This window comes from Cervus canadensis, chromosome 9, assembly GCF_019320065.1.
Source record: "Cervus canadensis isolate Bull #8, Minnesota chromosome 9, ASM1932006v1, whole genome shotgun sequence".
Lineage (NCBI taxonomy): Eukaryota > Metazoa > Chordata > Mammalia > Artiodactyla > Cervidae > Cervus > Cervus canadensis.
The window spans coordinates 61,797,502-61,812,018 of NC_057394.1; positions in this window are offsets into that span (position 1 = coordinate 61,797,502).

The following is a 14,517-nucleotide window of genomic DNA, read 5'->3' on the forward strand; positions in this document are numbered from 1 at the left end:
GTCTCTGCTTTTTAATATGCTATCTAGGTTGGTCATAACTTTCCTTCCAAGGAGTAAGCGTCTTTTAATTTCATAGCTGCAATCACCATCTGTAGTGATTTTGGAGCCCAAAAAATAAAGTCTGACACTGTTTACACTGTTTCCCCATCTATCTCCCATGAAGTGATGGGACCAGATGCCACGATCTTAGTTTTCTGAATGTTGAGCTTTAAGCCAACTTTTTCACTCTCCTCTTTCACTTTCATCAAGAGACTTTTTAGTTCCTCTTCACTTTCTGTCCTAAGGGTGGTGTCATCTGCATATCTGAGGTTATTGATATTTCTCCCGGCAATCTTGATTCCAGCTTGTGCTTCTTCCAGCCCAGCATTTCTCATGATGTACTCTGCATGTAAGTTAAATAAGCAGGGTGATGATATACAGCCTTGATGTACTCCTTTTCCTATTTGGAACCAGTCTGTTGTTCCATGTCCAGTTCTAACTGTTGCTTCCTGACCTGCATATAGGTTTCTCAAGAGGCAGGTCAGGTGCTCTGGTATTCCCATCTCTTTCAGAATTTTCCAGTTTATTGTAATCCACACAGTCAAAGGCTTTGGCATAATCAATAAAGCAGAAATAGATGTTTTTCTGGAACTCTCTTGCTTTTTCGATGATCAAGCAGATGTTGACAATTTGATCTCTGGTTCCTCTGCCTTTTCTAAAACCAGCTTGAACATCTGGAAGTTCACAGTTCATGTATTGTTGAAGCCTGGCTTGGAGAATTTTGAGCATCACTTTACTGGCGTGTGAGATGAGTGCAATTGTGTGGTAGTTTGAGCATTCTTTGGCATTGCCTTTCTTTGGGATTGGAATGAAAACTGACCTTTTCCAGTTCTGTGGCCACTGCTGAGTTTTCCAAATTTGCTGGCATATTGAGTGAAGCACTTTCACAGCATCATCTTTCCAGATTTGAAATAGCTCACTGGAATTCCATCGCCTCCACTAGCTTTGTTCATAGTGATGCTTTCTAAGGCCCACTTGACTTCACATTCCAGGATGTCTGGCTCTAGGTGAGTGACCACACCATCGTGATTATCTGGGTCATGAAGATCTTTTTTGTACAGTTCTTCTGTGTATTCTTGCCACCTCTTCTTAATATCTTCTGCTACTGATAGGTCCATACCATTTCTGTCCTTTATCGAACCCATCTTTGCATGAAATGTTCCCTTGGTATCTCTAATTTTCTTGAAGAGATCTCTAGTCTTTCCCATTCTGTTGTTTTCCTCTATTGCTTTGCATTGATCGCTGAGGAAGGCTTTCTTATCTCTCCTTGCTATTCTTTGGAACTCTGCATTCAAATGGGAATATCTTTCCTTTTCTCCTTTGCTTTTCACTTCTCTTCTTTTCACAGCTATTTGTAAGGCCTCCTCAGACAACCATTTTGCCTTTTTGCATCTCTTTTCCATGGGGATGGTCTTGATCCCTGTCTCCTGTACAATGTCACGAACCTCCATCCATAGTTCATCAGGCACTCTGTCTATCAGATCTAGTCCCTTAAATCTATTTCTCACTTCTACTGTGTAGTCATAAGGGATTTGATTTAGGTCATACCTGAATGGTCTAGTGGTGTTTTCCCTACTTTCTTCAATTTAAGTCTGAATTTGGCAATAAGGAGTTCATGATCTGAACCACAGTCAGCTCCCGGTCTTGTTTTTGCTGACTGTATAGAGCTTCTCCATCTTTGGCTGCAAAGAATATAATCAATCTGATTTTGGTGTTGACCATCTGGTGATGTCCATGTGTAAAGTCTTCTCTTGTGTTGTTGGAAGAGGGCCTTGTCTAACTCAATGAAACTAAGCCATGCCATGTGGGGCCACCCAAGATGGACAGGTCATGGTGGAGAGGTCTGACAGAATGTGGTCCACTGGAGAAGGGAATGGCAAACTACTTCAGTATTCTTGCCTTGAGAACCCCATGAACAGTATGAAAAGGCAAAATGATAGGATACTGAAAGAGGAACTCCCCAGGTCAGTTGTTGCCCAATATGCTACTGGAAATCAGTGGAGAAATAACTCCAGAAAGAATGAAGGGATGGAGCCAAAGCAAAGACAATACCCAGTTGTGGATGTGACTGGTAATAGAAGCAAGGTCTGATGCTATAAAGATCAATATTGCATAGGAACATGTAGTGTTAGGTCCATGAATCAAGGCAAATCGGAAGTGGTCAAACAGGAGATGGCAAGAGTGAATGTCGACATTCTAGGAATCAGCTAATTAAAATGGACTGGAATGGGTGAATTTAACTCAGATGACCATTATATCTACTACTGTGGGCAGGAATCCCTTAGAAATGGAGTAGCCATCATGGTCAACAAAAGAATCCGAAATGCAGTACTTAGATGCAATCTCAAAAACGACAGAATGACCTCTGTTCGTTTCCAAGGCAAACCATTCAATATCACAGTAATGCAAGCCTATGCTCCAACCAGTAACACTGAAGAAGCTGAAGTTGAACGGTTCTATGAAGACCTACAAGACCTTTTAGAACTAACACTCAAAAAAGATGTCCTTTTCATTATAGGGGACAGGAATGCAAAAGTATTGGAAGTCAAGAAACACCTGGAGTAACAGGCAAATTTGGCCTTGGACTAAGGAATGAAGCAAGGCAAAGGCTAACAGAGTTTTGTCAAGAGAACACACTACTACTTTAGTTACATGAAAATCCTCAGCATCCTCCTTGTTTATTTCTGACTGCAGGAGAGATGGTTCATTGTACATGTGTTGCATGCAGCCACAACTGAGAACAGAACTGGTCCAGAATGTCATAGTTCCAGGGTAAAGGACCAAAAGGGACTGCTTTGATATGAGCAAGGTGGGTCTCTCAAAGCCAGCTGAGGCCATCAAAAGAGCTCTAGATGTTCCAAATCCATTGAGACAAATTCTGGACATGCATGTGTGCATGCCAAGGCACTTCAGTTGTTTCTGACTCTTTGTGACCTCATGGACTCTAGCCCTTCAGGCTCCTCTGTCCATGGGACTCTCCAGGCAAGAATAGTGGCATGGGTTGCCATTTCCTTCTCCAGGGGATCTTCCCGACCCAGGGATTGAACCCAGGTCTCCTGGATTGCAGGCAGATTCTTCACTGTCTGAGACATCAGGGAAGCCCCATAGTCCAACAGTTTGTACCAGCATCCCTGGCCTCTGGCTTCCCTTGTTTCTGCTCGTGTGGCTTCCGTGGGTATAAAGTGTCCTTGGACCTCTGCTCATCTTTCTTCTTTTGCACTTCAGTCTGTGCATTTGCTTCTTCCTCCACTTCGCTCTCATGGTGCGGAGGTTTCTCAGAAGATCATGCTAAGGCTTAGAGCCTACACCTCCTTATTAACAATGGGAGTCAATTATTCTCTTGTATAGGCTAGTTTTTGACGGGCTCTGACACACACAGCCAAGCTGGCCCTGGCTAATGCACATTCTGGTGCCAGCAGGTGCCAGTTTGATTTCTGATTACAGATGAGACACCCTCTAGGGACTTCTGGAAATAGCAGGAGGACACTTTGAGAAAGAACCGTTTCCTGCAGGCAAGCAGGATGAGTTCTCCTGCCGTAAGAATTTGGTTTCTGAAAGGGAAGTATGGCCTTGCTTTGTAATCACAGGCTATTGCGTGTGCATGCATGCTCAGTCGTGTCTGACTCTGTGACTCCACAGACTGTAGCCCACCAGGCTCCTCCGTCCATGGGATTTTCCAGGCAAGAATACTGGAGTGGGTTGCCATGCTCTCCTCCAGAGGATCTTCCTGACCCAGGGATCAAACCCATGTCTCTTGCCTTGACAGGTGGATTCTTTACCAGGGTGCCTCCTAGGAAGCCCCACAGGCTAAGGAAGCCAGGAATATATTATACCCTCGCAAAGTCATACAAACCTCTTAGCCAAACTGGTGTCTGCTGGATCTTTGCCACCTGCCTGGTGCTCCAGGGTCTCAGACAAGATCAGACACAAGTCTGAAATGTAGCAGCAGTGGTCACTTGGGTTCTAAGTGAACCCCCTCTGCTTCACCCAACAATCTACAGAGAGAGACTTTCAAGGTAGAATTGTGAGGTTTTAACGGTATTGTTGGTGTAAAGAGGTGCTTCCCAGGTGCTCAGTGGTAAAGAATTCGCCTGCTGATGCAGGAGACATGGTTTTGATCCCTGGGTTGAGAAGATCCCCTGGAGAAGGAAATGGCAACCCACTCTAGTATTATTGTCTGGGAAACACCATGGACAGAGGAGCCTGGCGGGCTTCAGTTCATGGAGTCGTGAAAGAGTCAGATACAACTGAGCAACTAGACTACAAAAATATAGAGAGAGGAGGTAGTAGTGATTTAGTCACTCAGTCGTGTCCGACTTTTGAGATCCCACGGACTATAGCCCTCCAGACTGCTCTCTCCATGGGATTTTCTAGGCAAGAATACTGGAGTGGGTTCCCATTTCCTTCTCCAGTAGAGAGAGTGGGGAGGAGGAATAATCAAGGGTAATATCAAGGTTTAAGGTAGGGAAGTGGGTTTTGGTGATACCACTAACCTAGATTTAAAAAAGTATTGAGGAGTGGGGACTTCCCTGGTGGTGCAGTGGTTAAGACTTCTCACTCGCCTTGCAGGGGGCCTGGGTTAGATGCCTGATCGGGGGACTAGATCCCACATGCAACAACTAAGAGTTTGCCTGCCACAACTAAGACCCAGCATGGCCAATGTTAAAAAAAAATTGTTGAGGGAGACCACGTACATGGCAGAGATCAAGTCAAAGTTGGACACATTATAAGGACAGTGCATGCAGAACACTGGGATCCAGGGTGTCTGCTGTCTAAGCTGGCGCTTGGAAACCAAATCTAGAACTCAAGGGAGAGAGCTCTCAGCCGGCACTTAAGAGCTAGAGATGTCACAGAGGTATACATGGACTTGAAACCTTAGCGACTAAATTACATTACTTAAGACAATGGTTGTGATAGTTTCCTAGGTTAACTGTAACAAATTATCACAAACTGGGTGGCATAAAGAGGTGGAAACTTCCCCCCACACTTCAGGAGTCTAGAAGAAATCAAGCTGTTACCAGGGCCATGTTCCCTCTGAGAACTCCTGAATTCTTCCATGCTGCTTCCTACCTTCTGATAGCTGCTGGTACTAAAACAAAACAAAACAAAACAAAACTCAACAAACTAAATTTTAAAGACCTTTATTGACTGTATTCAGTGATTCATGAATTGAGCAGCACCCCAGAAAGGAGCTCTGAGGAGCTGTACAAAATGAAAGACTTACAGGCAGAAGGATGTGGGAACAAGGAGGTTATACTAGACAAAGAAGCAGCAGGTTATTGCAAGGTTACTGTCCTTTAGGGGAAGGCACATGTCTGAGTAACAGAAGACCTCACTAGAGTGAACAGCTGATTCCTGATTGACTGGTTTAAAATTCCATCTCTGGAAGAGGCTGAAACTGTAATTAAGTATTAGATCTAGTTTAGTGACATGGAGGTGAGCATAAGTGACTCCATTTTGGACCTGTTGTTTTAACACTGGCAATGTTGGTGTTCCTTGGCTTGCAATGGCATTACTGCAATCTCTGTCTCTATTTTCACGTGGCCTTCTTCCTTTTGTGTCTTTGTGGGTTGTCTCCTTGTCTATAAGGACATTAATCATACTGAATTTAAGATCCTTCCTCGTCCTTGTCAACTGAAAAAAAATGTACAACCTAAAAGCTGCAAAGTATGTTATTTGGGGACCTTACTGAGGACTGTAGCTTGGGAGACAGCCTCGCAGACAGCTCTGAGGAACTGCTCCCAAGAGGTAAGGAAGGAACCAGGATATATAGGAATATTTGCTGGAAAAAAAAATGTAGTTGGACATTAAAAGATTAATGCTAGTCACAAGAAACAGACATCTCAAGTTAATGGTTTGAGTGCTTTTCTGTGTATGGGAAGATGCAAGAGTCTGTGTTCATTGAAATTATCCCTTTGATATGCATCTTAACTCTCTTGGGCCAGTATCCTGTTTTTCTCCATCCTGAATTCCCCTCAGGGTGCACCATCTGGACTTCAGCAGTGGCTGATGGCTTGATGGCAGGCAACATTCTTTGTCTTATCTTAACTTCTCTTGCAGAAGCCAGCGGAACCCACTTGCCTGGTGAATTCCATGGACAGAGGAGCCTGGCAGGCTGCAGTCCATGGGGTCACAAAGAATCGGACACACTGAGCAACAAAAATTTTAACTTAACCAGTTATATCTGCCAAAACTCTAGTTCCAAACAAGGTCACATTCTGAGGTTCTGGGAGGATATAAATTTGGGGGGACACTATTCAACCCAGCATGTTGGGAAGAGAAAAGGCAAGCTAAGAACATAACTGTGACAAGCACTGACACTGTAGAGGCTGGAAGGAAGGTGTCAGCAGAGAAATGAGAGGTAAAGAAAGGAGATATGAGAGAGGGAGGAGGAAAGAAAGCCAAGGTGGGGTTTCTCTGGTGGTCCAGTGGTTGAGAATCCCACCTGACAATGCAGGGATGCTGGTTCAATCCCTGGCCTTGGAAGATCCCACATGCCTTGGGCAGCTAAGCCCCTGCGCTGTAGAGCCTGTGCTCCAAACCAGAGAAGCCAGCACAGTGAGAGGCCCACGCACCACAACTAGAGCGTAGCCCCTGCTTGGTGCAACTCGAGAAAGCCTGCATGCAGCAGTGAAGACCCAGTGCAGCCCAAAATAAAATACAATAAATAGAAGCCAAGGGGGCAGAGTGTCTTCTCGAAGCAGGGGGCTAACCCACATCCAGAGCTGACGAGAGGGCAAGCATCCATCAGAGGGTGCGGGGAACCAGCCATCCCAGTTGACCCCTGACTGATGGAGCTGCCTTGGATGTAGGACTTCCCGTGCTAAGCATGGATGGAACCAGGCCCGCCTGGACAGGGGTCTCCCCGCTTCCCCACCCACTCACCAGCTGCCATTATTTAGAGCTGAGGGTGGAGAGAAGGCAGGGATGCAGCCTAATGAATTGGGGAGTGAGTGGGAACTCAGATGCGTACTTCCTAGGGCGTGCTTGTGGCTCTGCTGGTGGCTGAGTTGTGTGTTCCTGAGAATTTTCGCCACAGCGGGAATTTTCTTGGTTAGAATGTGGACTGGGATGTGCAGTCCCCAGTGAAGTCTTCAGGTGAGGCCAGCTCAGTCTCTATAACCACCTGACATCATGGAACAACCAGAATGTTCCTCAAAGGCAGGGAAAACCTGCATTTGGCTGGTGGGACACTCTGGGGCTCGCTTTTTAAATGAACCCAGTTTTGAAAGTTCACCTAACTCCACTGAATGTGATCGCTACCTCGCTCTGCCTTCAGAGCACTTATCTTCAAAGTATTCAGCACCAGGGAGAAACCTTGATTTTTGCTGAACAAGAAATCATCAGAATGTCTGATTCCGTCCAGACGTCTGGATGTGTGACTTCATTATTCATGGTTGGCACTCCTCTTCTGGCTCTTGGTCTGTAGTTTTCAGAATATGTGCCTAAGCAGGCTCTCTTTTTCATGAACTGATCCCTTTACCCTCTCAGCCCAGAATCACTTTCCATTTATTCCTCTGATAAAGCGCTGATGCTGTGAGTCAGCATATATTACATCTGTTATGATACAAGCACGGCCCTAGACTGCTATCCAGCCCAGGTCCACATCCAGATCACTGTCAGGGATCCTCATGTGTTTGCTGATGATAAATAGCACAGGGGCCTGGGGAATTTTTCACAACCGTCAGATCTGGGGAAGGAATCCTTTTCTAGAACAGATCTCAGAGTCTGTCACCAGTCTCCCAATTCTCTTGCTAGCTTGCCAAGGTAGTTAAATGATCTCAGCCTTAACTCAATAATAAGCATCTTAAGATACACAGAAAAGGGTGTTCCCTGGAGGTCCAGTGGTTCAGACTTCGAGCTTTCACTGCAGAGGCCGTGGGTTCAATCCCTAGTCAGAGAACTGAGATCCCGCAAGTGTGGCAAGGCCAGAACAAAAACAGCCCATGTTAAAGCACCATTTAATTTAAATTCTTAAATGGCTTTCCACCTCTTTTCTTTTTTCTCTACATTTTAAAAACTTTATATTGGAGTATAGCCAATTAACAAGTGTTGTGATAGTTGCAGGTGAACATCGAAGGGACTCAGCCATACACATACATGTATCCATTCTCACCTAAACTCCCCTCCTATCCAGGCTGCCACATAACATGGAGCAGAGTTCCATGTGCCCTACAGTAGGTCCTTGTTGGCTGTCCATTTTCACTAAAGCAGTGTGTGCATGACCATCCTGAACTCCCTGACTAGCCCTGCCCCCCACCTCCACAACCATAAGTTCATTCTCTCAGTCTGAGTCAATTTCTGTTTCATAAGTAAATTCATTTGTATCATTTCTTTTTCAATTCCACATATAAGGGAAGTCATACGATATTTCTCCTTCTCTGTCTGACTTAACTCACTCAATATGACAGTCTCTAGAGCCATCCGTGTTTGCCTTCAGCACCTTTAAGGCTGGAAAAACATCTCAAAGCCTAGCACACTCTTTTGGATCTAATGCATAGAACTGGACATTTAATTAGCATTTTCAGGTAGACCAGTGATTTGGGGTTTGACTTGAGAGTGAACAGGTGATAAATTTCTTAACGAGTAGTTATGAAACTTTGTGGAAGTAAAGCTCACAGTCTTATTTTTATTTTATTTCTAATACTTTATATTATTTGTGCTGCTCTATGTACCGCCACTAAATTTAAAAAGGATATGTTTTGTTACAAGTGAAAGTAAACTAAGTAGCAGGGGCTTAAGCAATAAGTGTGTTTTTAACTTACTCACCAAGAAGTCTGGAGGTAGGTGATTTCTGAGTAAGTTTAGAAATTCTATGATATCAAGACCCCAGACTGTTTCTCTGGCCTTCTCCTCATGGCCACAGCATGGCTGCCACAGCTCTAGGCACTACATGCTCACCCGATCCTGGACAAAAGGCAGAAAGTAAGGTCACATAGGAGTGTTCTCCTTGTGTGCCTCCCTCCTTTGATCAGGGAGGGAAAATACTTCCCAGATACCTCCAAGCATAGTTCCATTTATCACCGCCTTCCGTTGCAAAGGAGGCTTGGGACATGAGTCTCTAGCATTTTCACTCTTTATAGTGGGAGGCGGGCAAAAGGGAAGTGGGATTTGGAGTGGAACCAGACAGCAGTGTTTGCCATGGGATCATGCTTATTGATCTTAGTCCTTCAACCTCCGACTTGGAAGCAGATAAACCATCTGTTTTGCCTTCCTGGGGAGTAGCAAGTTATGAATAAATTATGCTGCCAGAGCCCAGAGAGTCCTTAAAGCAAAATACTGTCAATCCAAGGCCCTCATTTCATTAAACCCATATTAGTTTGTATTGCTTATTTGATGGCCTGATTGCTCCCTAGGATGGGAAGAATTAGCGGAGGAGAAGGGAGAACAGTCCCTCGCATCCATTGTTCCAGCCTCTCCCCCGCGCTGAATACACATTAGACCCCAGGTATTCCAGCCATGACTGGGTAACCAGGGAGCTAAGGCTACAGGTTCATGGCAGGGGGATTGACATGTTCCAGAAACGTCTGTGCTAGACCCTGGAGAAGGCCACTGGGGAGAGGAGACATGGCCGAGAGGGCAACTTTAGGCGCCAGCGAGGAAGTTGGAAGTCCTGGGGAGCTCTAGGTCTTCACACGCCCCTGAAATAACTCTGGTGTCAAGCTACCTCCCTGCCTCCAACGCACTCTAATTTCATCTTCCCAATTCTCTTCATCTCAGGATTCTTAAAGGGGCTTTAAGAAAGTTTCATTTCCAGAGGACATTTGCTCTGGAAGCAGGGTTGGCTCATGACCGACTGTGGACCCTCGGGTCTACACTGGAGAGCTTGAACGTCCCAGAGGCCAAGCAGGGCAAGCTTCCTGAAGAATCAAGTATAGCCATGGATCACCATCGTCACTGTGGGCCCGGCCTCTTAGGTGGGCCCAGGCTCCCTGTGCTACAGGGCTCGAGACCCGAACGCAGACGACCCTTGACCCCTGCGCCCCCGCAGGGCTCTCTCCCGAGGCTCACACACACTCCTGTCTTCACCTTCCCCCCTCAGAGCCTCACTCCTTTGCAGACCTGACTCTGCTTTCTCTCTCCGACACAATCTGTTTCCTGCTCCCTGGTGTTTGGGGGGCACAGGAAGAGGCCTCCACTGACCACTCCAGGCCCCTGGGGACCCACCCTGTTCCGGTGCGCCTACTCAGGTTTCCCAGGTCCATCATTCCAAGCCAAGAAATGAGATGCTAACTATGAACACGGCCTGCACCTTGGAAGTTCAACGTGAACAGGCTTCCTCGAGAGTTTTCCGTGTCTGGTCTGCCTTTTTCCTGGGCCATGATCTGTCCCTCTGTGCCCCCTCATACTCTGCTCTGGCTCCTGGAAATAGTAGTGCTGTGTGGTCTTCATGTAAAGGTCATCCCAATGGACTCGGGCTGCGGGGGCTTGTTGGGGAGGCCTGACTTGACATCTGGTTTCCAGGAGTGCCAGCAGACTCAGGACACCATCTAAGCGTGGCCCGGCCTCTGATTGATTCAGTTTGAAAACAGTCACAAGAAATTTGCGGACCAGATGTCAGCTGGAATCCTGGTGACTTTTGAGCTGTGATTGACACTGGCTTCAGGGCACAGTGAACAAAGGCAGGGATGCAGGAGTCCGTGTGCCCAGATTCCACATCTGGGTGTGACTCCCTGTGTATCCTGGGCAGGTGCCTGAGCTGCTCTGCTCCTTCATCTGTAAAATAGGCATTATAATGCTCTTTTTAACGTTGGGGTGATGCTTCGAGGAGCTGTTGCAAGTAAAGCATGAAGAACAGGGCCAGACATCCAGTGTCCCCATTAGCTCTGCCCCCTGTCTGCTGGCAGCCATGGCCCTGAAGTTCTGCCGAAGCTCAGAGGCCCGTCCAGGGACTGTCTTGCTGCCTCGAGCTCTCTGGCTATTTTCTACACAGCCACCCCACGCTCAGTGCCACCCACTTTTCTTTCTTTCTTTCCTGTTTTCTTTGGCTGCTCCGTCTGGCATGCAGGGTCCGTGACCAAGGATTGACCTTGTGCCTCTGCATTGGAAATGCAGAGTCCACAGCTAGACCGCCATGGAAGTTCTCAGCTCGGCTTTGCTTGCTCTCCCAAATACCTCTGATCTCTAAGGTTGGGTAGGTAGACAGCTTTCTGAAGTTGTAGGGCAAGGAAGAGGGATTTGTAATATAGTGCTGCACAACTTAGATCAAAATATAATACATCCAGTTCTTAAAAGTTCTTTGAACTCTGCAGTCCCTAGCCTCCAGCCCTCTCCCCGTCTCTCTTTTCTGATTGCCTTTTCCCTTACCTTTATCCCTCTGTCTGCTTATGACAAACTCCTTGAGGCTTTACCTCTGCCCTGAATATTCCCAGTAAGGTTTTTTTTTTTTTTTCTCCTTGAACAAAGATAGCTCTTTTGCCCTTAAAGGAACTCAAGTTGCAGCTATTTAACTAAAAAAATATTCTGCTGTTTATATGTTGATCATAATAACTGATGGTGACAAGCAGAGATTTTTTTAATGGGCACTAATAAGAAAATAGTAACTAACAACCATCATTAGCATGCATTTTACAGTTTACAGAATAAGTTCAAATTTCTTATTGTCTCATTTGGATGAAGTTTCTTTTCTGTTTATGCCTGAAGGGTTTCTAAATACAGGCTTCATAGCAGAGGAGGGGATCACAGAATTACCCGTGAAGACATATGCATGCATGTGCACATCTCCCTGTTTTGTGTGGACTCTGTGATGCTCCCATAAAGCTCCATAACGGACAAGGCCCCAGATCAATTAACAGACAAAGTCATTGACGCAGTGTCTGTTGATCCCAAGTCCTGGGCTGGAAACTCCTGACACCATGGGCCACCGTGAGGAGCTATTACAACCTTGTTCTCCTAGTGGATACACGTATTGAGTTTCTGAAAATTCAGAGAACGGATGGGCTCATCTTCTTCTGGGATTATTGGGTCATTTCTCAGCATGTCTGCAGCCTGAAACAAGAGCGAGGCCCTGATGAATCATACTCAACATCCACAGCTCAAGTGGAGAAATCTGAAATTTGAGCGGAAATTTAAGTACTTCCGAGCACACACCCTTTCATCTTCAAGGACTAATTCACAGTGTGTATTTTATACATCTCTGTAGGGTCAGGTTGCCATTCCTGGACACTTGTTTCTTAACAATTGGTGGGTGGAGTGACACTTATAAGTGTATTCATTCAGTGGGAGAGCTTGCTTTGACATGTATTTCATTGGCAGAATCCATAAATACTTTCTGCACATGTGTTTGTGTATCCGTGTGATGCCTCATTTTGGAAAGCAACAATAATAACTGTGTCATTAAGCCACAGAGAGGCTAATGTTTCAGCTGGCCTCGTGGAGAAGACAAATAGAGATCATCTTGTCAAGTTATGAGATGGATTATGCTCTGGCATGAGCTGCCTGCTTGTTTCTGAGTTTTGCAGTTCCAGGACTTGAATTTAACCTGTGACTTAAGGTATCTCATGACCTCAGGCAACTTACAAGCTTCTCTCTGTCCCTACCCCTGGGTCCCTGCCATGGATGGGGTGGAAAGTTGCTAGAAGCCTATAGCATGGATCAGTCATTGCCCAGGCCTTTTCAGAGCGTGCCTGAATAGTTGCAGAAATGGAGCACAATGACTTGTCTGGAGTGTCCTTAAGGCTGTTTGCCACTATCAGCGCTTTTAACATACATTTAATGTTGTAGCTGGCTGATCAGTTTTCAGTCTCCCTCACTGGATCAAAAGCTCCAGGCAGAGACTGTATCCTATTTATCTCCATATGTGACATCGCTCAGTCGTGTCCGACTCTTTGCGACCCCACGGATAGTAGCCTACCATGCTCCTCCATCCATGGGATTTTCCAGGCAAGAGTACTGGAAAATCCTTATCCAGAGGATCTTCCCTACCCAGGGATTGAAGCCGGGTCTTCCGCATTGTAGGCAGACACTTTACCGTCTGAGCTACCAGGGAAGTCAAGCATCTAAAAAGCAGACATCACTTTGCTGACAAAGGTCCATATAGCCAAAGCTTTGGTTTTTCCACTAATCATATGTGCATGTGAGGGTTGGACAATAAAGAAGGCTGAGCACCGAAGAATTGATGCTTTCAAATTGTGGAGCTGGATAAGACTCTTGAGAGTCCCTTGGATTGCAAGGAAATCAAACCAGTTTCAATCCTAAAGGAAATCAACCCTGAATGTTCATTGGAAGGACTGATACTGAAGCTCCAATAGTTTGGCCACCTGATGCAAAGAGCCAACTCATTGGAAAAGACCCTGATGCTGGGAAAAATTGAGGGCAGGAGGAGAAGGGTGTGACAGAGGATGAGATGGTTGGATGGCATCACTCACTCAAGGGACATGAGTCTGAGCAAACTCCAGGAGATAGTGAAAGACAGGAGAGCCTGGTATACTGCAGTCCTTGGGGTTGCAAAGAGTTGGACACGACTGAGTGACTGAATAACAACAAGAATCCAGCATCTAACGTAACTACCCTATTATAGTAATGGATTAACGGGTTTGTTGATTGAATAAATGAATGGCCCTGTGCCAAGGGGACAGTGAAATTAGTTTTCTCTGAATTGAATGATTCGGCTATGACAACACTCACCTCTCCTAATTTCCTTTGGATCACTTTATGTCTCTTGTGCCAACTAGAAATTGTCAGTCGCCAGATGGTTCTACAAGGATTGAGTCTCTCTCTTGTCACTGCAGCCGTGAGCACACCCTGAAAAGAGTTCAGGGCGGAAGTGCTAAAGGAGGCACTCTGTGCTCTGGAGAAACTTGCAGGACAGGACTTCAGGTAGTTAGATATTTCCAGGAGAAAGTTTTATGAGCCCAATTTCTTGCGTCTTCCATCCAGAAAAGCACTAAGGGCATTACTGGAGGCATCTGCTCCTTGTGATTAATAGCAACGTCCTTGTGACTAGCAGCAATTTTCTGCTAAAGTGTGTGCTTGGTTGTATGTATCCCCCTTCATTAAATTCATATGTATATGTATATACTGGCCTCCCTGCCGCCTCTTCAGAGCAGTGCCCCAGAGCTCTCTGAGAGGCTGTCTCCTGGGCTACAGTCCTCATTAGGCCCCAAATAAAACTTGGCTCACAACTCTCACGTTATACATGTTTTTTTCAGTTGACAGCTGCATATAGGTAATGAATATTGATTGAGAACACTTACACTTTACTTATTCACTCTCTCCCTCAACAGACATGATAATGAATAATTCTGTCATAAAATCAAACACAAGATCAAACCTAGGGTGACATCCTGAGTGAAGTAAGTCAGACAGAGAAAGAGAAATATCATGCAATATTGCTTATAGGCAGAATCTTTAAAAAAAGGATACAAATGAACTTATTTATGGAACAGAAACAGACTCACAGACTTGGAGAAATGAACTTACGGTTGTGGGTGTTGTGGGGGGAGAGTTAGGGAGTTGGGGATGGACATGTACACACTG